This window comes from Micromys minutus (genome assembly GCF_963924665.1).
Source record: "Micromys minutus genome assembly, chromosome: 1".
Classification (NCBI taxonomy): Eukaryota; Metazoa; Chordata; class Mammalia; order Rodentia; family Muridae; genus Micromys; species Micromys minutus.
Genome location: NC_137969.1, coordinates 142,979,424 through 143,004,039, shown reverse-complemented (window position 1 = coordinate 143,004,039; position 24,616 = coordinate 142,979,424). Strand labels below are relative to the sequence as shown.

Sequence of the window (24,616 nt, the reverse complement as noted above, 5' to 3'; positions counted from 1 at the left end):
CTTCATTCATGCCATGTGAAGGATGACACAGTGAATCTTAAAGATTTCACAACCAACAAGATTTATTGTCTAATTTTAGCTGAAGTTTTGACTAGAGACATTTTTATGTCTAATCTAGTTATTGGGCTCTTCCCATGTTAAAGAATCAGCAAATCAAGTTGCCTGTCCTGTTAGATTTTCTTCAAATCTTTCTTTTCTGTAGCCAAGATCTTCAGGGGTCTTCCCTGTTATATCTGATCCATATCACTCTAGAAGTGGTCCATAGTCTTTTCTCCCTTTCCTGTCACTATAAATATAGAGCCTCTCTCCCAAAATTTTACCTTCTTGGTCCAGTAACTGGAAGTCATTAAAGGTGTAGCTTGGCCTCTCTCCCAGAGGAATTTTAAAATCATAAATGCTACTGAACATATAATCATCTTTATTTTGATAATTGAAACAACTCAAAGCGATGAAAGCAATCTAAACAAATATTATCTGATGAGATAGTGCTCCTCCACAATGCCCCGTTTGTAAGTTTTTCTGTCTGAGGTAGGCTAAGCCACCCATTGCCTGCTTTTCAACCTGAAATTTAAGATCAAAACCCTAGCTCATTTACTTATCTAAGTATACTTATATCCTTCTTTCTACAGAGACTAATCTATCTATGAGTACATATGTCCCTTTAGATAACTTGAATTAACATAAGCTTATGCTATCTGTCTGAGGTAAATTTTTCTACTTATACCCTGCCCTTTGATCAAAAGCCTCAAGGTAGTCATTTATTTATGTATACACACTTAAGGGCATTTAAACAGTCATCATTATACTCCCTTCTATCCTTAAAAACAAATCAAATTTTATATATCTCTATCCTTTATTTATCTGGCTGTAGGAGGCAGGCAGCTTCTAGTGTCTGCCTCTCTCTGCCTTCCTTTGTGCAGCCAGCAGGGATTCAAAGCATCTCTGAGCCCAAACTCTTTGTACTAGTGAACCATGGGAAGAAATCTCCTTGTGGCTCAGGCAAAATCTGTAGCCTATTAAGAAGCCAGTTCTTTGCTCCTCCTAATTTTTTATCATGGCATGTATGTATTCTATTCCAAGAATCTCTAAATAATTTTTAACAATGAGTTCTTGCCTGCCACATTGTATATCATCTATAGTAGTGAATTAGTTAAACTACTTTGGTTCCTGGTGGGTCATACACAAGTACCCACCCAAGTGCTAATTAAAGACACACACACACACACTAGCTAATTTTGATATGCCTTGACTAGCTAAATGGTTGGGTATTTCTAATTTTCCCCATGACTAGCAAACACTCCCCTCTGGTATTCCTGTGTTAACATCTTTTAAAATCTATATTTTATCTCTGCTACCCAAGATCCAATCAGGGAAGTGGCCCATTCTGTCTCTCCTCTCTCTACTAGCTTCTCAGCTATGAAATTTAAATGTCCCACCAGCCAATGGCTATTCTGCAATTCCTTATCATCAATTAAAGCCAGTTAGGGGCAGGGCAGGGACCCTGAGGTCTGTGACATGGCTTTTTGGGATCCAAAGTAAGACAAGAAATTGAATCATTCCTACACAGTGTAGTAGAATGAAAATAAGGTAGGGATGTAGTTAAGACACAGAACACATTCTTTAAAGAATATGTAACTATTTGTATCAAAAAAATTAACTTTTTTTCTAGCTCAAGAAGAGTTCAGATTTATAACTTAGACATCAAACTATAGCCTCCCAATTCTCTTCTAGTCAAAGAATGAAGGTATTAGTATTTTTTTATAGATGAAGTATAGTTTAAGTATAAATAATGAATATATTTTGTAACATTTATTCAATTACGATATACTGAATTAGGAAGGTATATTGATTTATAAGTGAATATTAAAGTTCTATATAAAAGGAAGCATTTTTGGATCTAGTCAAGAGTCTAACTTAGAAGATGTGTTGAGGAGTTACAATAAGAGAAATACAATAGAGAAGCTAAGGTGTAGATAGGAAGAAACAGACTTTACGACCATGTCTTTGTCATTTTTCTGACATCAAGTTATCAGGGAGAAGTACTGGTTCAAAAGTGGTTACCTGTGACCCTGCAGAGCTTATCAGTGGAGCCTGTAGAAACATTTCACCCATTTTTACTTATTCCAATAATTCCTTGGTTACTTTTTAAAGCGTTTTGTAGTTCAGCTACACAGATGTGCCAAATGTCTGTTAGAGGTTTGTGTAACTGTTCTATATAAAACATATTAGGACTGGACAGCAGTGATGGGTAACAAGAACACATATGAGATGGAGCCCCGGAGCCAGATGGGAGTGGAGATTGGAGTGAAAGGGATGGGGTTTTCTGATAGAGCAGATCTCGTGGGTTGGGAGAGGGGGAGGGGGAAGGATCCGACATATTTCAGAATTCTTATTTGAGATCTGAGAAATCCCTGCATTAGGGAATGTGAATGTGAGTAGAATAAGTCTTGGTGAAGATGATGTGGGATAATTTGACTAAAACTTGGAAGATCCACTGCAAACAGTAAGGACATTTTACAATGCCTTTGTGGGTGACAGTCTCTGGAGAAGCCAGAAGCAGTATCTTCATGGCACTGCCCTTTGCTAAGCACCTACTCTCACTGCCTTCTTGCCCGTATTTAAACCTGTATTAAAACAGCATCTATTAAACTGCTGCTTCACTCCAAACATGCAATATATATTCTTACAATTACCTGATGGGGCATTTCACCGATGCTAGAGAAATGGGAACTCATTGGCCATCCTGCCCAGCCAAAACAGCTAGCTCCAGGTTCAGTGAGGAACCCCATGTCAAAATCCGAGATGGGGAGCAATAGTGGAAGACATTTAAAGCTGATGTCTTGTCTCACATGCATAGGCATGTACCACCTGCTGGACATACACATAGTCTGAGACTTCCATTAACGCTGTCACTGTGAGTTAATGGTCAGTGCAGAGGTGTCAGTTTGAGTAAGCTATTGTTCTTCCTGTACCTGTCAGGGTTGAGTGTTACCTGTCTAGGTGGTGACAAACAAAAGCTTGGCATGCTTGTGGTAGACAATATTTTTCCATTGTCACAATTTTTTTTTGGGGGGGGACAAAGACTTTTTATTTCATCATAGGGATGTGGAAGGAAGTTTTTTTGTTCACCTAGGACTTTAGTCACATTAGGGGTTTGACTCGATCCAAGTGTCCAAGCAAGCTTCCATAGCCCCACGCATCCTAAGGAGGTGATGGGATAGGGCCCTTTGCCCATCTCTGAAGCATCTCTCAGCTTTAAGCAGAGGTCACAGAAAACTCAAATAACCTTTCTGTGACACATCTGTCAGAACCAGGTCCTATTTCATTTTTTCCTAGAGGACAGGCTTAGAAATAAGCAGCTGATGCCAGGGTTGGCCCTGTGGTGACAGTGTTGCCTCCCACACACCTTGGCCTCTGCTGTCAACAAGTCTCTTGCTGCCTAGCAGGTCACAAGCAGCCAGGACACAGCCCTCCAGCTCCATACCTGCTCTCTCATTCCAGAGCGTCAGGGAAAACCACTACCATTAGGCTTAAGAGAAACACAAGTTTCATGAGGTTGGGTCACAGTGTTCAAAAGCCCTTGGAAAGGAGAAGCTGGGGGAAGAAGGGCAAGTGAATGGAGGTGTGTGGGAGCGTGTGTGTGCACAAACAGTCAATCAAACTGTTCTCACCGTGGCTAGGAAGATGCTTGACCTTAAGTGGTAAAGAAAGTCAAGACAAAGGGAAGTTACAAGTGCCACCCACGTGCTCCTCTCACTGCTCCGAGGCTCTCAGGGATTGGACACTCAGGCATCTTGATTCTTGGAGCACTGGGGCTTCTGCGAAGGGGAACTTCAAACCTTTTTGCTCAGGCAGTGAACATGGCTCTGAGGGACTCCAGACCACAGGCTCTCTGGGTCAAGGTCCCATTTCAACCTGTACCTGTCTCATCTCCAACAGCAGTGAGTGTGCTAAATGTCTTGATAGAGGAGGTCCTATTTGGGTACATTCTTGTGATCAATAGGACTCTGGACAAGACGTTTTCCCCTCATGGCTTCTCGGAAGATGACTTCAATCAAATCTATAAAGTCTTGTTTAGTTTTGAAGCTTTCTACAAATTTAGTGTGATCTGGAGACCCATAATCCACTTTGATGTGCTACCATTGAAGATAGATACAGTAGACGGAATATAACTAATGTCAAAATACTGTGTAGAGACTGGACTGAGGTCAACGTCCACCAGGTAAATAGCAACAATTTTACCCAGGTCAGCTGAGGACTTTGAAAGAATATCATCCAATCGCAGACAGACAGGGTCCTCATCCCTCCCTAACCTTCTCCACAGTGCTTCTGATCGCCTGGTCTACTTCTTCCTTGCTGGTGAGCTTGGGCAAGAGAAAGCTCATCTTGAAAGAGTCCAGTGCTAGTGTGCACTGTCAATGCTGCAATGTCTACAGGCTGCTCAGATGGAGTGCATGAGTCTTGGGCTGTTGCTTAGAAAGGCTTCCTCTGACCTGAAATCCTTGCAAGTGGCCCATCACTACAATCTTTATGTCTTCCCAGTCTCTGCATCTGTGGGAGTTTGATGCACTTCTCTCTGATTTGAGAATGATTCATTTTTTGATGTCTGTAGTCTGTATAAACTGATTTTTCTGTGTGACTCTATATGAATTGTAATTAATAATGTTACAAATTCAAAATTTGGACAACCATTTGTCCAAACTCAGATTAAAGAGACACACAAACAAACACCATGCTCAGCCCTTAGGACTGCTCACACTTCAGAGGTTTGCTTCAGGCAGTTCGTGAGTGAGGGGGTTGTTTACATGGCATTCTTAAGCTTTCATATGTTGTACTGAGTCTCTAGGCCCTTAAGCTTTTCTCCTCACATTACAAGCTATTCATTCACCAGTAGCTCTGCATTAAAGTAATTTTTGTAATTACTTCCTACCAGTGTGAAACAAGCCTTTATCTGCTGGCTTTCTTTCAGAGTTTCTCATTTTCCTATAGGAACCCAAGTGTTTGTGTTGCTAGTGTGGTTGTCATGGTGCCCTGAAGGAGTGTCTTTGTCACAGGTGGGAAACATGGAGTAGTCGGAAATGATTTTGGAGTTGCTCCTGGTTACTGGGGAGTGAAACCACAGAACAAGCAGGAGTTATGGGAAGACTTAGTCTTGGTGAGGCTAGGGACTGGGTAGATGCAGAGTCTTCTTTGGCTTTAGACATGTGAATAGGTGCCCCAATCCTTTGCTTTGGGAGATTCTCATGACCTGTGCATGTATCAAAGAGAATTCTTGATGGGCCAGGTTAAAGGAAATTATAAAATGATATAAATTAATTTTAGCAGATATTTTATTAGTAAGTGATTTCTCAAAGGTATTACTATTATAGGAAGCTATGTTGCTGAGCAAACATTCTTTTAAGTAATGCAGATTATAAATTTTCTCAGCTAATGGTTTATAATCTAATCTGAGAATCATTTGTTGAGCTACTTCTATTGAACTCATATGGAAATATTAGTAATCATACATGTGTGATTTTTTTGCTCTATTTTTCTGTGTGTTTATAATAATTATAGAGAAAATGAATTTAATATGGAGACTGTCTTATTCCATGAAGTAATATGAAAGCAGAGCCAATGATATTTAAGTGATTTTCACATGCTAAATATAAAATAAAATAAGTAGTTTTCTTGAATTAGTATATATAACTTCTCAGCTATGAGTATTAACAATATAAAGCATCTGTGAACTTGTACAGGCACTTACTTTAATGTTGCCTTTCAAGAACGAAACCTATGTAGTTCTTGAAATGTTTTCCAAGTTTGGTCCTCAGTTTCAGAACTCCCATGTAGTTTTTTTTCTATATGTCTGATGCTATCTACTTTTATGTATTTGTACTGTCTTAATTTCCTTATGAGCTGGTGACTGCTAAAAATTTATGTTTATTTTTGAAAATTATGGTTTTATTAGTATCTTTTACAATATATCTGTATTGATATAATGTCATCAAACAGACATGTAAGCAACAAGAAGCTGGAATATTAGAACTAATATTACTCTCTTAAGCACTTGAGCTCTTCACTTATAATTTTGGATGACATGTTAGCAGAACCAGCGAGAGGTTTTGATGGTGATGTCCACTCTTCTTCCTCACTGCTTGAACTTGGCTGCAGCATTTCGTCTAGTATCATGAAAGTCATCGTCAGTATTAAAGACTGGCTTGTCTATTATTGTTTAAAAGGGAGAATTCAGCTAAGCAGAATGGGGAAACTACACTGCTATAAACTATTATTAACATCCCATTCTCTTTCAGAACTACCCAGCATTTGATAAACAAGTGTGGTTCAGATGGGGCTGCCATGATCTATATTCCCTGGACTACTTTGAATCTCTTCCTCACATCTCTCCTTAAATTCAAGGAGAAACATTCCAAAAGGCTGCCTTAGAACAACATATATGGCACGTGTGTGTGTGTGTGTGTGTGTGTGTGTGTGTGTGTGTGTGTGTGTGTGTGAGTATGTGTGTACAATGTGATATCGCACAAAATAATCATAGTAGTAATTATTTTGATTGTTTTTAATTAGAATTCCCATCTTTTAAGGTTATATCATCATTTTTACATCCCGGTCACAGCTGCCCCTCCTTCCTTCTCTTCCAGTCCCTACATCCAATTTTGCCTCTCTCTCTTCATGCCCGTCAACTCCCCTCTTTTTCTTTTCTGAAAACAGCAATCCTTTCCCATGGATATCAACCAAACATGGCGTATCAAGTTGCAGTACAATAGGCACCTCCCTCATTGTAAAGGTGGATAAGACAACCCAGTATGAACAAAATGGCTCCACAGCCATTAAAATAGTTAGCTCCCAGTTAGGAGTTCCACAGGAAGACCAAGTTACACAACTGTAACATATAGGTGGAGGGCCTAGGTTGGTCCCATGTAGACTCCCTGGTAACCCTCCCATCTTTGAGTGTTCAAAATCTTTCTTAGTTATTGTTCAGATCACCAGTGTGCTCGAGTAGCACTGAACTCCTTTTCTTCCCGTTATAATCTTATGACATTTATGATACAACAGCTCAGGAAACTACATTTAACATCATGTTTTACCTCTTAGGAATTAAGTAACGGTGAAATGAAGAGATTAAGTAGCAATAGTTTTTAAATGAACATTCCTTTTGGTTCACAGTGATTATTACAGTGAATGCAGTACAGTCAGGTACCTCAGACTCCTAGCTTTGATTTCCCTGGTAGAATACCTCTGAACTCTAAGCAGAAATAAACCATTTCTCCCTAAGTTTCTTTTGTCTGAATAATTTTATCAACACATCAGGAAAATCAACTATCATCCCACATCATTATATCTGTTTTTGTTGTCTATCAATTTAAAGTTTCATTTCTCAAGTTAAAGTCTTTGGTACTTCCTGTAGGTCCATTTAGGTTCTCTATGGTTCATAGAAATAACTGACCATTTAGGCTTTGATAGGGATTGAATGAAATGTGTAGAATTTTTTCTTAGTGTGGATATTCTCACAGTATTTACTTTCTGAGACAGTGAACACTAATGGCTTTCCATTTGTTTCTATTCTCTTTGATGCAGCTCCCTTACATGGAATGATTTCCTTCCTCCTCCCCTTTTCTATTTTCACTCAAGACTTCTCAGCTAGAACTTTGGAATGACTATTAAGCATGTGACCTTTGCACAAAGACATGGAAGACTGACATTCTATTTTTCCAAGATATTTTCATTGCCAAAGCAGGGTACTTTCTCTGTTCAGTAGAGAAGTTACTCAGCACATTAGCTTCATGTTTGCATAGACACACAAGATATGTATATACATTGCAAGAATCATTGTGAGAACACTTTGGGAAGGGGATTGGTTGGCTTAAAGCAAGTTTTTTCATCCAAAGCTTAATCACTTTTTAACCTATGATTTGTTGCTTAAAGGATCACAGACCTTCTGTCTAGTGGCATGGTCTGCTTGCCCCACAGGTGTTTTATCCTTGAGGCTGTTTTTCTTTGCCCCATTAGAGGTGGGGGGTTATATTCACGATTTGTGGGTTGTATGGTCATTCCACATGGGTGTGAATGCACACCAATAAATTGCTACCATCTCTCTATTGTGGAACATGAACATTACATATTACAGTACATACCCAGATGTAAGAATTACAGGGAACACAGTAAAGTATATAAAGCCATATTATTTCTCTGTGTTCTGGTGAATGCTGTTATGCATGGTTATAAAGTACATGATCTGCTTTGGAGACTTCTCTGGAGATTTATTGTGGGTGTGGGTGACCATTGTGAATTATGATATTTTATGCTATCATCTAGATTAAAACTGCCTGTTGAATGAAATATAATCTTTTTAAAATCATGTCCTGAATTCTTCCATTTCCGACCTTAGTATTCTTTAGTGACTCTCATTTCCTACTAGATTTTGGGTATACTAAACTGTCTCCAAGCATTTTTTTTTCTTAACCCAGACTTACACATTTTCTAATTGTATCGCTAGACTGTCTATCTGTTCTTCCAGAACAGTAAAATATATCCTTGTATCTTAAATTCCGTGGAAAACACTAGAAACTCCATGAAAAAGAAGTTAGCTATCTGCCATAGATTCTGTAGGATCTGAAGGAAGAAGACTGTCTCACAGCTGAGAACTGAGATAGTATATCAAAGTCCGAAGTGCGTGTGGTTTTTCTACTTTAATTTGTAATTATCTTTTTCTTTAATTCACTTAGCTTTCCTTTATGTGCATGGATATTTTTGTTTGTATGTGCATCTGTGCACTGTGCAGTGCTTGGGAAAGTCACGAGACAGCATCAGAAGTTCTGGAACTAGAGTTGTTGGCGGTTTATGGCTACACTATAGGTGCTGGGAACTGAGCCTTGTCCTTTACAAGAATTAAAAAATGCCCTTTCTCCAGGCCCTCATGTTTTGTTTTTTTTCTTCTGCCAAACAAATTAAGGGAGGTCATTTTTCATGTGCAGTAATATATAAAATCAAAGAAGAATATACTATAAATCAGATTATAGGAGAAATTAAAGTGTTTTGAGAAAGTCAGAGCTCTTAAGGAAAATCATTACCTAAATTATGGGGCTCAGACAAAAGCTTGCTTTTGAACTGTAGCTGTGTCCTGTGCAGCAGGCTTCCCTAGTGTCATGAGACCTCTGTCATATGTGTGCAGTGTGCTCAGTATGTAGTGACTCCTTCAAGCCTTCTCTCCCAGAAACTTTCCATCGTTTCTCAAATATTTTTAGAATAGTTTATGGCATAAAAACTGTTAGTGACAACCTACTCTCAATGTTCTTGAACAATTCAACTTGCTCCTAAAAGCCTTATTTGTTATGTTATATTCATAAATTCATAGATTTCTGTTATTCTCAAGGTTACTAGATGGGGAGTTGCTGCTTATGTAATGACATATCTCCTACCAAATTCTGAATGTTGATTTAACAACATACCTGTCCCTTATAAAGAGCATGATCTTTTGTGCCACTTTAAGTTTATGAATAAACTGTTCCATTCAGGGACAGTGTTACCCACTCACCAAACTCAAGAGGCTGTGGTTAGTGAGAGGGAAACGTGCCCTGTGAGGATTTCTTTCTACTAGCTCAGAAGATGAAGAAAAACACACCGCCCCTTCCGCTGAATAGAGGTTTGGGGTATTGGGAAGTTTAGGAAGTCTGTACTGAAGCAATGGTAATGCCTCTGGCTGAGAGGTCTTCATTATCTCAGCTCACAGCGCTAGGCAGCGATGACATCATCGTGGCTTCTCTCACCTCACAATCCAGGCAGGAGACACTTAGTGTCTTTGTCAGAAGTGTGCAGAAAAGAGCACACAAAAAAAGAGCTTCCTGCAGAGCTGGGGGAGGCTTTGCGACTCCTTTTTGGTTCTTTGTGAAAGCACATGACTGGACTTGTAGAAGATTAACCCCCTTCACCTTCAGAGGAAGAAGAGAACAAGTTAAATAGATGCAAAGCAACGCTGCCACTTTCTTCCTCTGTGAACCCCGAAGTCTGGTGGGCAGTGAATTATTTTGAATTCCCTAAGAGGGGCCATGGCAGTCAATGGGGGCTGTGAATGAGAGCCCTCTGAAGGGCTGGCTTGTGGGTTTTCACCATTCTTTATGGCATTATTCCTCTGAAAGAGTCCCCTCTAAGAGTGGGGTCAGCCTAGAGACCTTTATAGTGCCTGAAGTAATCCTTCCTTTAATCTCTTCCTTCCTGTGGGAAAATCAGCCCAGGGGAATGAAAGGGGTGGGGGTGAGCTCATACATGCATTCCCTACACAGTCTTGTTAGACCACTTCTGTTTTGTTTTCTGCTGTCCTCTGCATGATGGTGGGGGTATTTTCAAATTTGGTTCTTTCATAAAGAACTTCTGAAAAACTTAATTCTGTGCTGATAATCTTGTCTGGCTTAAGAACACTTTCCTCTGCCCTTGGGGCTAGTGTTTTATCAGCCTGGCAGAAGTTACTTAGTGAAGAAAATAGTATATATCTGATCATTGTTACAGTGTGGCATCCGTGCTATTTCCAGTCCCTGTGTCTGGGCTTTATTTTCATACCATTTATGCATTGCTATGTGCTCTTACATATAGATCTAGATTCTACATAGGGCAACCAGATTAACTTAATGACAAAACTAATACCTAGAGGACAAATGGCTGCTGACTCTGGGGTTGCTATAGTGACTGGGAGATGGTATGGTGAGGGAAAGTTTGTTTGTTAGGTTATTATTTTTAAAACAGGTTCTCCAGTTGCAACTGATACAGGCCTACGACTGCCTTTCATCCCTTTGCCTCTGCTTCCCAAGGGCGTCCCATTTTACAGATGTGCACTACCACACCTGCCTGACAGAAGACTTTGGTTTACACTTTATTGTATGGTTGTCAAAATCCACACGTTTTCACATGTCACATTTATTTAAAAGCCTTTAAAAACATATTAGTCTGAGAAAAGTTGTGGGCATTTTAGACCAGGTTCTTATGTGTTTCGATTTGGGGCTATAGTCTGGAAAGATAGCTTCTCATAACACATTCCAGGTGTAATTTATAAACTTAAGTTCATAAAAGGGGGGAGGGAGAAACAGTAACTAATATTTTACTAGAAAATATATGAATGACCAAGAGTGTATTTTACATGTAATCATCTAAAGGTATGGAGCGTAAATTTCTTTCATAGTTTCTGGTTATTAGAACTAAAAGTTAACTGCCTTTGGTTGTCCTTGATACAGATATACAGAATTGTGGGTTGATGTTAAGGCAATATATGATTGGATAGTGGAGAGGTAAGCAGGTGAAAAGGCTAGAAGAGCAGAAGGGGTGGGGGTGGGTGATTCTGGAGGCAACATGGAAGCCAATGTGCATGTTTCTCTCGGCACATCTCTAGTTTGATGAGGTTGTTATGATTATTTGTAAGGGTTTCTATGGGTCTAATTTATCTTTTCTGGATGGGCAGTTTATATCTTTGTTCACTGGTTGTGAGTTCATTGTGTGGAGAGTTTGTGGGTTGGGAATTTAACATATAAACCTGTTTGATAAGTAAATGGATGTGGAGTTATGTTTGTGCCAGGCGGTGGAAAAAGGAACATGCCAGGGTTGTCGTATCCACCCAGGACAGAAACAATACGGGTGGTGGAGTGAACTGGGCCTGAATTAATAGAGGCAGCATAGAACACCAAGATAGAAATTCCTCCAGTGCCAGATGACCCGGAGGGAGAAATGGTAGCTGAAGTTCCAGACTAAAAGAGAAACAGCTGAGAGAGGGCAGTGTGGGGACCAGGTAGTAGAGATAGAGCCTGGGTGCTGGCACGGGTGTGGGATAATAGGTTTACACTTTTTAATATTTACCCCGCACAGAATTAAACAGAGAAGTACGGTGGCCTTGGGAGAGGAGCCCAGTGAAAGAATTGATCCCTGTATCATTGTAGCATCTTTTCTTTTCCCCATTTAGAACTAAACTAGGGGAAAATAAGTATTGTGCTTACAATCCCCACCCCCCCAAACTTCACCATGGAACTATACTTGGGGGCAGGTAGACAAGGAAAACCATCAGCATACCACGGAGCCATGAATTTTTTTAGAACAAATGAAGGATACATAGGAAGCAGTGGAGCCTTCTCTACTTTGTATTAAAGGCGTGTGTGTGTGTGTGTGTGTGTGTGTGTGTGTGTGTGTATCTAAGACATAAGAAGTAGGTTATGGTGGGCTAGAATAGCATTAGAACAGCCAATAGCTATGAGAACCCAAAGCCACTTCTCCTTTGTGTGTGAATCCACTGTAGCATGGATAAGTTCAGTCTGGGGATTTTTATTTTTCTTTTAGAGATGGGATCTAATGGGACTCAGGCTGCCCTCAGCCTCCCTGTGTAGTGAGGGTGACCTTGCACCTTTGACCTTTATGGTATGCACTATCAAGCCCCTGGGTTAGCATCCCAGGGCTTTATTCACTCTACCCCCTGCCTGGTATTCAAGCCTTTTGAAGCTTCTTTATACTCACTGTACCACAGACGGTGTATTTTCAAAGTAGAAGTATGAAAATACATTTTTTTAATCTATAGAAATTAGGTATGAATGAAGACAGACATTGCTTTGAAAAGGTTCCTTTGGGCCATGACAGCAAGAGCAGAATTCATCTTGTAATGTTTTCACCTGAGAACATTCTCTTAAACCCATTCTGGTTTCCCACACATCACTCTTCTTCCCAGCAGTGAATGTGTTTGTTATTTTGCTGGCATTACTTCTTCCTGGGTCCCAACAGTATTTCCAAAGGGCACAGCTTATCCATTCCCTCTCCCAGCCTGGGAATCCTAGTCCCAGCTTTAACCATTCATTACCCCCTCATTTTCCTACCCAGCCTCTGAGTCCTGGTGTCATCTGGAGTCCTTCCTGCTGGGGGTTTTCCATCTCTTTCACTATCTACCCTGACACCCCAGTCTCTGGAAGTTAAGCTTTCCTCTCAGTGCACACTTCACAAGGAAGAAAAGCTTTTTCCTTCTTGAAGCCTTCTCTTGCTTGGGCTGGATCAGTCTACTAGCAGTTTTTCAAGTCAGTTGTCTCTTATGTCCTAGGTTGCCCAGCACATAAAGGGAGCTTTAAACATTTAACCAGAGTTTCTTTCACTCCTACTGACTCTGTGTGTGTGTGTGTGTGTGTGTGTGTGAGAGAGAGAGAGAGAGAGAGAGAGAGAGAGAGAGAGAGAGAGAGAGAGAGAGAAGAAGAAGAAGAAGAAGGAGGAGGAGGAGGAGGAGGAGGAGGAGGAGGAGGAGGAGGTGGAGAAGAAGGAGGAGGAAAGAGAAATACTGTGATACCCGTTATGCTTGCATGTGCCTGTTGTGAGAGCACATGTGTCACAGTCTGTACATAAAAGTCAGAGGTCACCCTTGGATACTGGTTTTTATGCTCCATCTTGTTTGAGGTTCATATCCCAGGCTACTAGCCTGTGAGCTTCTAGGACTTGCCTCATCTCCACTTTTCATCTCACCATGGATGCAGTGGGATCACAGATGTGAACTACAGCACTGATCCTTACATGGTTCTGTGGATTTGAACTTAAGTCTTCACACATGTTCTGAAATATTCCTGTTGTTGTTTTCACCATGAATTAAAGATTCAGAAAAGAAGCCATGTTGTGCACTGAACTTACTTCCAAAGTCCATTTATGATTTCAGCCATTGTGGAAAGGTTGGAATACTGCAAGACCTAAGCTCAATTACAAGGTGTCTCAGGTCACCTCTCTCCTTCCTCCTTTGAGGAGTCAATTACTCCTCACTCCTTCCTTCTGTCCACCCACCCCTTTACCACTTGTCCTTTTCTTCCTTGTTCCTTTCATTTAAAACACCATTTGGAGTGGCTTCATGCCAGCTTCAAATGAGATCATCTTTGTGTATGAAAGAGTTATTTAGAGCCTACCCCATGAGTGTCACTTGAACAGCAGTTTGCCTGGGTGTTCTGTATGTCATTTCTATTCAGTTCAGCAATAGGAATACGTGAGTATTTGAGATTGAGATTATATATATATATATATATATATATATATATATATATATATATATATATATATATATATATATTTGAGATGCACACACAAACACACACACACACACTCAGTTGAATGACTTACTTATTTAGCAGTGAATTATGTTTTCAGTTATTTTCTGTCTCACTGACAAGGATCAGCAATCACATGATAACTACCCAGACTTATGTTTTTGTACTTTGATGTTAGAAAATTGCATCTTTAATGTCTGATGCCACCAAATAACATTCCTTAGAAACTTGCCAAAAAAAAAAAAAAAAAAAAAGCCCACCTTTTTTATCTGTTGTTAATTATATACTATAAGGCAGAAATAAGTAGCATTCTTAAAGTCTAAGCCTTTTAATCAACTAGGAAGTGACCGACCCTTTGTGTTTTGAATAACACTATTTATGTTCCTCTAGGCACAGATTCACATTGATGGGGGATTCTGATAATACAGTATTTGATATAGCAAGTTTGCCCCAAATTATAGATGTGTTTCTTGCTAATTGGCCTTGTGTTTGTACACCCAAAGTGACAGGAGACTCTTCTGTGGTAAGCTCCGAATATGCCTCCTGTCAGAGGTAAGTAAAGCCACAGCCTGTTGGTCCTTTGACACCCCAGGAAGGAGGCAAGCCCAGGATGTAAAGCAAAGGTGTAATCAGTAGTAATTAGTAGTGTTAACTACCTGGAACCTTAAGCTTCCCTTTCCCAAATGCCTTAATAGTTAGAAATCAGTAGCTTTGGGAGGACTTTAGGCTACGATTCCTTTCCATAAAGATTGGAAGACAGATTTAAAAAAAAAAAAACCATTAAAATAAAAGCCCAGCAAAGTTATACACTAATGATATGTTAGAAGTAAGAATGTGAAAGAAGTTTAGCTTTTTTAAAGTAAACATAAGTTGTTATCTATAGAAACAGCAACTAAGGTAGGACTCGAGAAAAACAGTTCAACTTGGAGATTTCATGATTAAAAAAAAACATAATTTTAGAAAGATTTATTTGTTTATGTGCATGGGTGTTTGTGGTTTTTTTTGTTGTTGTTGTTTGTTTGCATTCGCATGTATCTCTGAGCACTGCGTGTATGTCTGGTGCCCTGGGAGACCAGAAGATGGTATGAGATCCCCTGGAAGCAGAGTTGCCCATCATTTTGAGCTGGGTGCTGGGAACTGAGCCCAGGACCTCTGGAGAAGAAAGAGCTCTCTTAGCTGCTGGGCCATCTCTTCAATTCTCATTTGAAACCAACTGTAAAATACAATGTAAAGCCTTAATAAGGTAAGGAGCTGAAAAAGAGCCTTTAAATTCCAGGGAAAATTAACACCAGAAGGAAGTAGTAGGCTAAGCTTGCTTTTAAGTAGGAGGATCAGCAGGGAAGATCTCTGCTGCACTTTCAAATTGGGGTTGCCAAGACCTGGTGTTGGATGCTGAGGTTCAGTGCATTTGCAGGGCAGGCTCTTAAGCAAAACTGCAGGCATGTGGATCCTCAAGCACAGATGTTATCATGGTTGCTCCATGAAATGCTTGCCATGGTGCCCGAGGTTTCTCATCACTTTCTTCCTGCCAAGAACCCTCCCTCCCCGACCCCTTCTCCCTCCTTCCCCCACCCCTGCACCCTCAGTCTTTGGTCTTTCTTCTAGATCCCTTCCTCCCTTTCTCCTTCTTGTAAGAAACATTTTTTTAAAGTTGTAACTTTTCCAAATTAAAGGCATTTGAAGGAAATCAGATGCTGCCCTGCCTCACATTGCATTAATCATATAATTAACCGGAAGAGCCTCAAATAAGCTTGAAATCCTTGTAAGCTTTCGGTTGCTTGCTTTGTCTTTGCTTTGTCTTTCAGGCTCCTTACCTTTAAACTTCAGTGCTGTTAGAGTAGTGCAGGTGACTGGAATGTGCTTTCAAAGAAACAAGTGTGTAAATATAAAAGCTCCTGCCCACACAGATGATGCACACACAAACACAAAAGTATGATTAGGTGGGAAAAATTGAAAGGAAAATGAAACATTACTTCAATTACTGCCTTTGGGATATAATTGAGTAGAGAAAGGTTGCACCGTAGGGAGTTTACCAAGAGTGTTATATTCTGAAAGTGCAGACTTCTGGGGAGATGGGAGTTTATTGGCCTGGTTACATACCTTCCTAACTACTAGACAGCCATCTGATGCTGGCTAGAAATCAGAAATAGCACATCAGAAACATGAACCCTGTGGACATAGGCAATGAGTGAGAAGGTATGGTTATTGTACTTGTTGGGCACCAGCATTCTTAGGAAGCATTTCATTTAAAGTCCATGAACATTGCTTTACTAAATGGTTTAGTGTAGTTGGTACTCAGTAGTCAATCGCTGTGCTCTTCCCACAGGAACAGTATTTCCTCTCTCCATATTCCACAGCTGCCTGTTGTGTAGGGTTGAGGTCTCACTTTACATTCTTTACCAGATTCCAGATATATGTACATTATATTTTTTGATGTGGTTCTATAGACACACACATATGCATAGATATACACACACATACACATGCACACACACATATATATATATTCATTCATATTCAGCTTCACTAATTTTTCTAAATTTCATTTTTAATCTATGCCCAATCTATCCCCTAGATTTCTGTAAATACTTTTGGGATTCAGTGTTTTTTATTTAAATTCACAATTGAGGTTCTCCCTTGTTTCATTAAGACCAAATCCTTTGCATCATTGAGCAAGAGAATTTTATTCCTAATAACTGGGTCATCTCAAATTCAGTTTCAATTATTGCTTCTTCTCTCAATAGTGCATTGTGCATTCATATTTCCCCTCATCTCTAATAGTAATGTATCTATGGTGCTCTGAATGAAACCGTGTACATTCAGACTTTCAATTTTAGAGAATTCCTGGGTGAATTAATTCTTTACCATTTTGCTTGTTTGTCTCAGGCCAATTCTAAAATTATAACCACCTCTTCCATAAATCTTAGATAGTCTTCTTAGAACAGCCTCAAAGGCTATTTCACACAGTCAGAGATTTGAACAGAGTCCTTTGGAGGAATCTGGATAACCTTCCCTTCCTTCAGGGAGATCCTCCCATTCCCCTTAGCACACCTGCTCTAATCACTGCATCCCCTAGCACACCTGCTCTAATCACTGCATCCCATGCACACCTGCTCTAATCACTGCATTCCATGCACACCTGCTCTAATCACTGCATCCCCCAGCACACCTGCTTTAATCACTGCATCCCACGCACACCTGCTTTAATCACTACATCCCATGCACACCTGCTCTAATCACTGCATCCCATGCACACCTGCTCTAATTACTGCATCCCCCAGCACACCTGCTTTAATCACTGCATCCCATGCACACCTGCTCTAATCACTGCATCCCCTAGCACACCTGTTCTAATCACTGCATCCCCTAGCACACCTGCTCTAATCACTGCATCCCCTATGCACACCTGCTCTAATCACTGCATCCCCTAGCACACCTGTTCTAATCACTGCATCCCCTAGCACACCTGCTCTAATCACTGCATCCCCCTATGCATACCTGCTCTAATCACTGCATCCCATGCATACCTGCTCTAATCACTGCATCCCATGCACACCTGCTTTAATCACTGCATCCCCCTATGCACACCTACTCTAATCACTGCATCCCCCTAACACACCTGCTCTAATCAATGCATCCCCCTATGCACACCTGCTCTAATCACTGCATCCCCCTATGCACACCTGCTCTTTAAGCACTATCATCCTCAAACTTGGTGCTCTGATCCTTCTACTCAGTACATCTAAAGTCTCTACATGTTACCATTTGCCCCCTCTGTAGTCTGACCTCAGGGAGGAAAACATGCCATCAGAAAACTACACTGTGTGATGCTTCTATCCTTTGAGTATTAGGTCTTCCAGTTCCTCCTGACTATGATTGCTGTTTGGGAGTAATGGTTAAAACTGTTAAATTAAGTTAAAACTGTCTTAATTCCTGTTTACTTTGATATTTAGTTGTTATCTATAACAGGGTTGGTTGGTGAACTATTGTTATTTTGAATTTGGAGGGTGCCACCTGCAATAAATAAAAGGAGTGGTTCCTTCTTGAACTTCAGTATTGTTCCTGGTCCCAAAATTCTCTGTAAAGCTATGATGTTTGGTTCAGAGTAGACTCTTTGCAGCAAGAGACCACTGAAATGAAAGGAAACTACACTAAATTTTACTGTAAATCCAAGGGGTTCAGTAAAGCAGCTGCTTGGAAAGAAATATGTTATCTGGTAGTCATCCCCTTTGGAGGCTTCTTTATATCCAAACCTATAAATACAGAGTATTTGCATTTTTGGCACTTAGCAAAGTACACATCACAGTTCTTCATGTTTGTATGCCTTTAGTATGTGGTTAGTAGAAGGGAGAGGAGAGAGACGTGTGCATGGGAGACACAAATTAGGCAATTGGAAAGCGTTTGAGCTTGAACAATGTATGTGTGTAACAGAAGGGAGACAGAAGAGAAACAAGTGGATTAGAAACAGAATGTAGATGAAATCAGTGAATTCGTGAATAATAGTTATGAAAAATTACTGTTACTTTGAACTCACTTTGTGCTGCTGTTTCTTTAATAGTGAAAGAGCATTTTAGTTGGAACCCTCAGATTTATTACCCTATCTTCTACATTTACCATGACTACAAATTTCTATGAATTTAAAGATTTGGTAAAAGAAATCATGTATAAGATACAAAAATACCCTTCCAGAAGCACTTAACAACTCAAAGGGTGGAGCCAGGTTCCTGCACCTCCCTTCCCTCCTCTCCCCTATCCTTCCCTTCCTCCTCTCCCCTTCTTTTCCCTTCCCCTCCCCTCCCCTCCCCTCCTCTCCCTTCTCCCAATTCCCTTCCCTCCCCTTCCCCTCCCTTCCCCTTTGTTCCCTTCATTTCCTTTTCCTTCCCCTCCCCTCCTTTCACCTCCCCTTCCTTTCCTTTTCTTCTCCTTCCCTTCCCTTCCCTTCCCTTCCCTTCCCTTCCATTTCCTTTCCCTCCCTTCCCCTTTCCTCTTTCCCCTCCCCACCCATTCTCCTTCCCTTTTCCTTCCCTTCTCCTTCCCCCAACTTTCCCCCCTTTTTTCCCCTTCCCTTCACACACACACACACACACACACACACACACACACACACACACACACACACATACACACACACACACACAGGATCGTGATTGACTTGACCTCATTTTTTTTTCTAAACTATGAATAATGAATGCTACAGGAGACTTGGATGACTGATTTCTACATGCTAGATCTGGTCTATAACATTTAGAGAACTTTAAAATTTACCTATTATCTGCCTAAGAGAATTTCTGTACTGGGAAATCTACTGTAGAAAGAGGATGGAGCTAGAAGATTCCTTTTCACAGGCTCAGCTGTTGGCTACATTCTGCTCACCTGGTCTCTGGGAAGAGCTTTATTCAACACCAGTAAGTGTTCATGGCATACAGTTTCTTGGAAGCTGGTAACTAAGGTGGGACCAAGTTTGCCATTCTTAGTTTACATGTGCTGTATAATTAGCAAATATGATGTGTTATAGAAGATATTATCTTGAGTGGGTTTGACCTAATAAGGGGTCTCACTGAAAAGAAGGTGAATTAAAGAGACGTGCTTCTGGCAGACTGCAAGGAAGCCAGCAGCCATGTTGCAAACTACTGGTGGAGGACCTCATGTCAAGGAACCACCAGGAAGCTGCAGTAGCTTTAGGGTCTTTGTCTGAACAATGTCAAGGAAACTGAGGCCTGAATCATGTGCAGTCATAAAGGGATGAATCCTGTCGCCAAATGCAGATGGGGAAGAGGGGCTCCAACTTAACCTGAGAACATGAACTTTGAAGACATGGAGAAGCCGGTAATAGCAAGTAGCTGACCTCTGCCAGGGTCTGACCTTCACAGCTACAAAGGGGCTAAAATAAAGCTGTTAATGATTCAATAGAAGGTAAGGCAGGTGTCTTGCTGCCACTTCTAATTTTTTAACTACACATAGAATCTTGAGCCAGGAGATTGGTGGACTGCAAGCCTCATCCTCAATTGTGTGGATGTAGGCAATTGCAATTTTATGTTCCTGTGTGAAATGCAGGGTAACTGCTTGGTGCTGCCAAGAAGTAGAAATGGAAATTTCCACTAAGAAGAACTAAGAATGACATGATAGTAGATAGAGAGAGTACTATTCTTTGCTTACTATATGATCAAAAACACTCTTTTGGAAAGAATTAGCTTATAGTGGGGAAATAAAGCACTCAAACCCACCTTAAGCTTGTTCAGTTCAAAAAAGATGGCCATACTTGACTGGAGGCAAAATGTGATTGGAACATTCTTATCTTACTTGAGGAAAGAGGATTAATTTTCCTAAAGAACTAAACAAGGGGGAAGGAGTCTTGGGTACATAAAAGGTACAAAATACATAGGGTAGTTCCCTACAAGACTCTGAGAAAGTAACTGAGCTCTTGAGATTCTTGCTGCAAGAAAATCCTTTTTGGACACCAAGGTAAATAGTGAACTCTATTTCCTACCAGCAAAGATCTAAAAGGACAATTCCGTAGAACTAATGATAGAGGAAGAGAGCTAGCACAGGTCCCAGCTTTCAGAATTGGCTGAAACCATGGAGCAAGGCTTGACTACCACAATTTTATTAGACTGGAGAGAGATAATACTCAACCACAGCTAGAAACAGCTATGTCTGCTGTGTACTAGGCTCAATAATAAGCCTGTTTCTTGTGTAACTCTTTGTGCTCCTTAGAATAGAACCTGTTCATTCGCTGCAGTCCCCAGACACATGCTGTAACACCCAGCATGTTGTACCTTTTTTTAATCTTAGTATCTGTTATGCACTTAGAGTAAATTTTATATGCCGGTTCAAGAAAACTTGATTCCAATCTTTATAGAATTTTATTTACAGTCTATGGACTAATAACTGGTCAAAAGAGTAATGGATGATATGCTTATTTTACTAATAAATTTTCAGTGAAATTAAAGTACTTAGAAAGTAGGTGGGCTGGTGTTTTGTTTGTTTGTTCTTCTGTACTTTTTTTGTCAACTTAATACAAATTAGCTTCACCTGAGAGGAGGGAGCCTCCACTGAGAAACTCTCTCCATCTGATTAGCAGGGGCATATCTTTGAGGCATTTTTAAATTATTGCTGGAATGGGAGGGGCCAACCCATTGTAGGTGGCTCCACCCCTGGCTAGGTGATTCTGGTTTGTAAAAGAAAACAGGTTGAACAAGTCATGGAGATCAAGCCAGTTTTCCTCCTGGAATTGCTTCAGTTCCTGCCTTGAGCTTGGGCCCTGGACCCCCTGGAGGATGTTCTGTACCCTGAAAGTTGATGTAAATTCTTCCTTCCTATGAGCAAACTGTTTCAGTGAAACTGATACAGCAAGAGAAAAACAAACTAGAACAAGAGAGCCAAACAGAGAACCCACAAGTTTCCCTGGCACATTTTATGTGAATATGGGGTGGGAGGGCTAGCCATTTGACTTTACACTGAATTGAAACTGTTAAATTTAAAGATGCTGAATTTGCTAAATGCTTCGTTCATTATGCCCAAGTGTTTTATGCTTACTGTTGGGGGAACATTGCATTTTCTATGAAAATGAAGGGGAATTTTAGAAAAAAAAATATATCATTTGCTCATGAGGGGTTTGTATGGACTTACATGGGTTTAGTGTGAACTTTTCATAGGGATTTTTATAAATGAGATGGTATTTGAGGTTATGGTCTTTGGACAGTGATTAGATCAAGAACTCTCTACCTTCCATGAATGAGATTAGTGCTCTTATAAAACATATACACACTTCCATCATGTGAGGGCACAGAGTGCCATCTGTGAGGAGTGACCCTCAATAGGGACTTGGATCTTATACCCTGTGGCCTTCAGTATTATGAGCAAGGCATGTTTGCATTTTATGTTACTGAGGTCATGGCATTTAATATAATAGGCCAAATAGTCCCCAATGATTATTTCTGACATTTGACTTACCAGGACAGTGTTCACACACATCATAGCTGAGAATTGGTACCTGGGGACTCGAAACTCAAGATGAAATTGCCAGGTAGTCCTCAGCATTTGTCTTAACTCTGTTCTACTTTTCTTCTAGGTTGTGTCTCTCTTTTCTCTTTCTTTTCTGGGTTGTATCTGTGTTTTATGATGTTATGTCTTTTCCATCTTTCTGCCCATATAAATTGTATCATCTATATTCCTTTGTATCATCTATATTTTCTTACATAAACTTAAGCCATCTTGTGCTATAATCATAATTCTTGGTCCCCTTTTGTTTTTGTTTTTTGTTTTTGGAGACATGAGAGATACTTTAATATAAGATTTCTTCTTTGAAAGGATATAATTCCTGCACAGGAGTAAATCTTAATTTTCTTCCCACTGTCAGAAGTTCATAGTTTTCTCTATTCTAGCCCCTTGCCTAATGATCTGATAATTTTGCAATATGGATGACCTCTCCTTTGCGGACACAAATTTTTGTCCTGCTGTGTGTATGCTGCCTAATGGATTCCATTCTTTAGAAACTAGATGAACAACCCCCTTGTGGAAATCTTTTCTGACCCATTTTCTGACCCAACAAACTGGGTCAGGCCAAGCATTTTGTTCTCTCAGAGTAGCATGGACTTCCCCATCCCAGGAGCGATCATAATCGGTAATCATCCACCAGGGCGGCTGGCTGTTCACTTAGGCTCTGCCTTTTTCATTGATATCTAAGCTCTCAAAGGGCCAGGAGCTTCTCTGCTTTACTCATCAGCTGCTTTCTTGAGTCTGGTAGAGGGCTAAGGCACATAGTAGGCAATCAGGAAATATTCATTGGATTGAATGAACTGCAACATCCAGAAATGCTTAACCACCTGTGGCCCTTCCCTGTGGTAGAATCAAGAGCCAAGCCAATTCAACTGCCTCGCAGGGATGAAGTTGGACCCATACTCAGGACTGCCAGAGGCCAGTTGGCTGAGTCATAGTGGAGAGGAAGGGAGATGGTACCTTGAATAAAGTCTTAAGGGTGAGATGATTCTGGAAACAGTGTAGAGAAACTGGTAATAAAATGGGCAGCCAGGAGATGGAGATCAAGAAGAAGCAATGAGGGAGGAAACATTGACAGGTCAACAGTTCAGAGCTAACACCAAGAAAGAACAGTTGCGTCTTTGCTGTAGTCACTGGTGAGATATGGGAGGCATTTTTCTGGCCAGAATCAGGGAAAGTCCAAACCAGAGAGCCTGGGCGTGGTCTCTGTGGTGCTGCAGAAGTGCCTTGCTTATCTCAGAGAGGACTGCTTGTGTCAGAGGCAGGAAGACTGAGGTCATTCTCATTTCATTCCTACCATTCAAGGTGTTGGGAGCGCTTGCTCCCAAACTATCCATTTCTGTTGTCATTCTTTTTTTCGATGTCATAGTAACAAGTTCCATGGTTAAAAATAAATTCCTTTCACAGCATTTTAAACCGAGAAACTATGCAAAAATATAATCAGTCACCTCATTCCCTTGAAATATATAACCGAAATAGCAATAAATAATCCACCAGTGTGGATAGGATGGAAGAAACAGAAGTGGAAGAAAATTTAGTGTAAGGAAAAAATATAAAAATCTATTTATGGAAGGGTTTATTTTCATATTGCCTAGTTAATAATTAGTGACATCTTTTACTTTCTTCTATTTATAACCCCCTTCTTCCTTTTGCCATATAAAGCTGTTCAGTTTTCTCTTTTTAAATAATTCACATGTGTAATAATTCTGCTGCAGTTCTGAATGAGACAATCCCCTGTGATCGGCTTCCTTTGCTTCTGAGTTAGCTGCTCAATTCTAAAAATGACTCTTGGCTCACTTGGTTCCAAACATAGCAAGGAGATAATAATAGGGGATCCCGTAGCAGCAGAAATTGGGATCAGTTTCCAAACACATGGTACAGCACATAGGTTGGCACTTGGATTTTTTTTAATGAAATAAAAACATGTTTTTATAGTTGAAAAGAGAAACAGGATAGAACAACTTAGAAAGTTTATACTTTTCCTTTACACTGCTCTAGCCACAGACTTTGGCAAACAAAAAATCAAAAACAAAAAAGTGTTCTTAGCTTTTTGAGCCAAGGTCTTGAATGTGGTCTTGGCTGGCCTGGAACTTGCACTACAGAGCTAGTTGCTTTCAGCTTTTAGTCATTCTCCTGCCTCTGCCTCCTGATTGCTGGGATGATGTATGCAGCCGTAGGCCTGACTACGCTTCGACAACTTTGCTTTCAGATTCTCCATTCTACACTCTCTCTGGGAAGTGAAGAAATGGGCCACATCTTTATCCTAGCATATTATTCATTTTACTGGGCAGATAGTCTGCAAAATTCCTCACACGGCTGCATATTTTTCTGGAGTGCCTCCGCCCTAGTCAAGACATAGGACATCACTGATGGCCCCATATTTCCTTCACCACTGTTTATAACCTTCACACAGTAAGACAGTTTGGGATGCTTTTGAGTGTTAATTAAGTGGAATTGTATGCCCAGTTCTTGGCCAGCCTTATTCACTTGAAGTTATGTTTATGAAATTCACTCTTGTGGATGAGGTAAATGAGGTAAATTCACTCATTTACCCTGTTTCCAACCAGCCACGTGGATTTGCCACA

General features: G+C 40.3%; 1 protein-coding gene and 1 pseudogene across 3 annotated transcripts in view; one reads left to right on the top strand and one right to left on the bottom strand.

Annotated features, from left to right (window-relative positions):
• ADAMTS3 (ADAM metallopeptidase with thrombospondin type 1 motif 3) overlaps positions 1-24,616 on the top strand; it is a gene marked incomplete at both ends in the record, with an annotated part of 217,544 nt that overhangs the window by 124,142 nt on the left and 68,786 nt on the right. The gene's annotated exons all lie outside the window — the stretch shown is intronic.
• LOC308423836 (thioredoxin-like protein 4B) lies at positions 3,951-4,385 on the bottom strand (annotated as a pseudogene). Its single transcript has one exon. The product of its transcript is annotated as a thioredoxin-like protein 4B (transcript).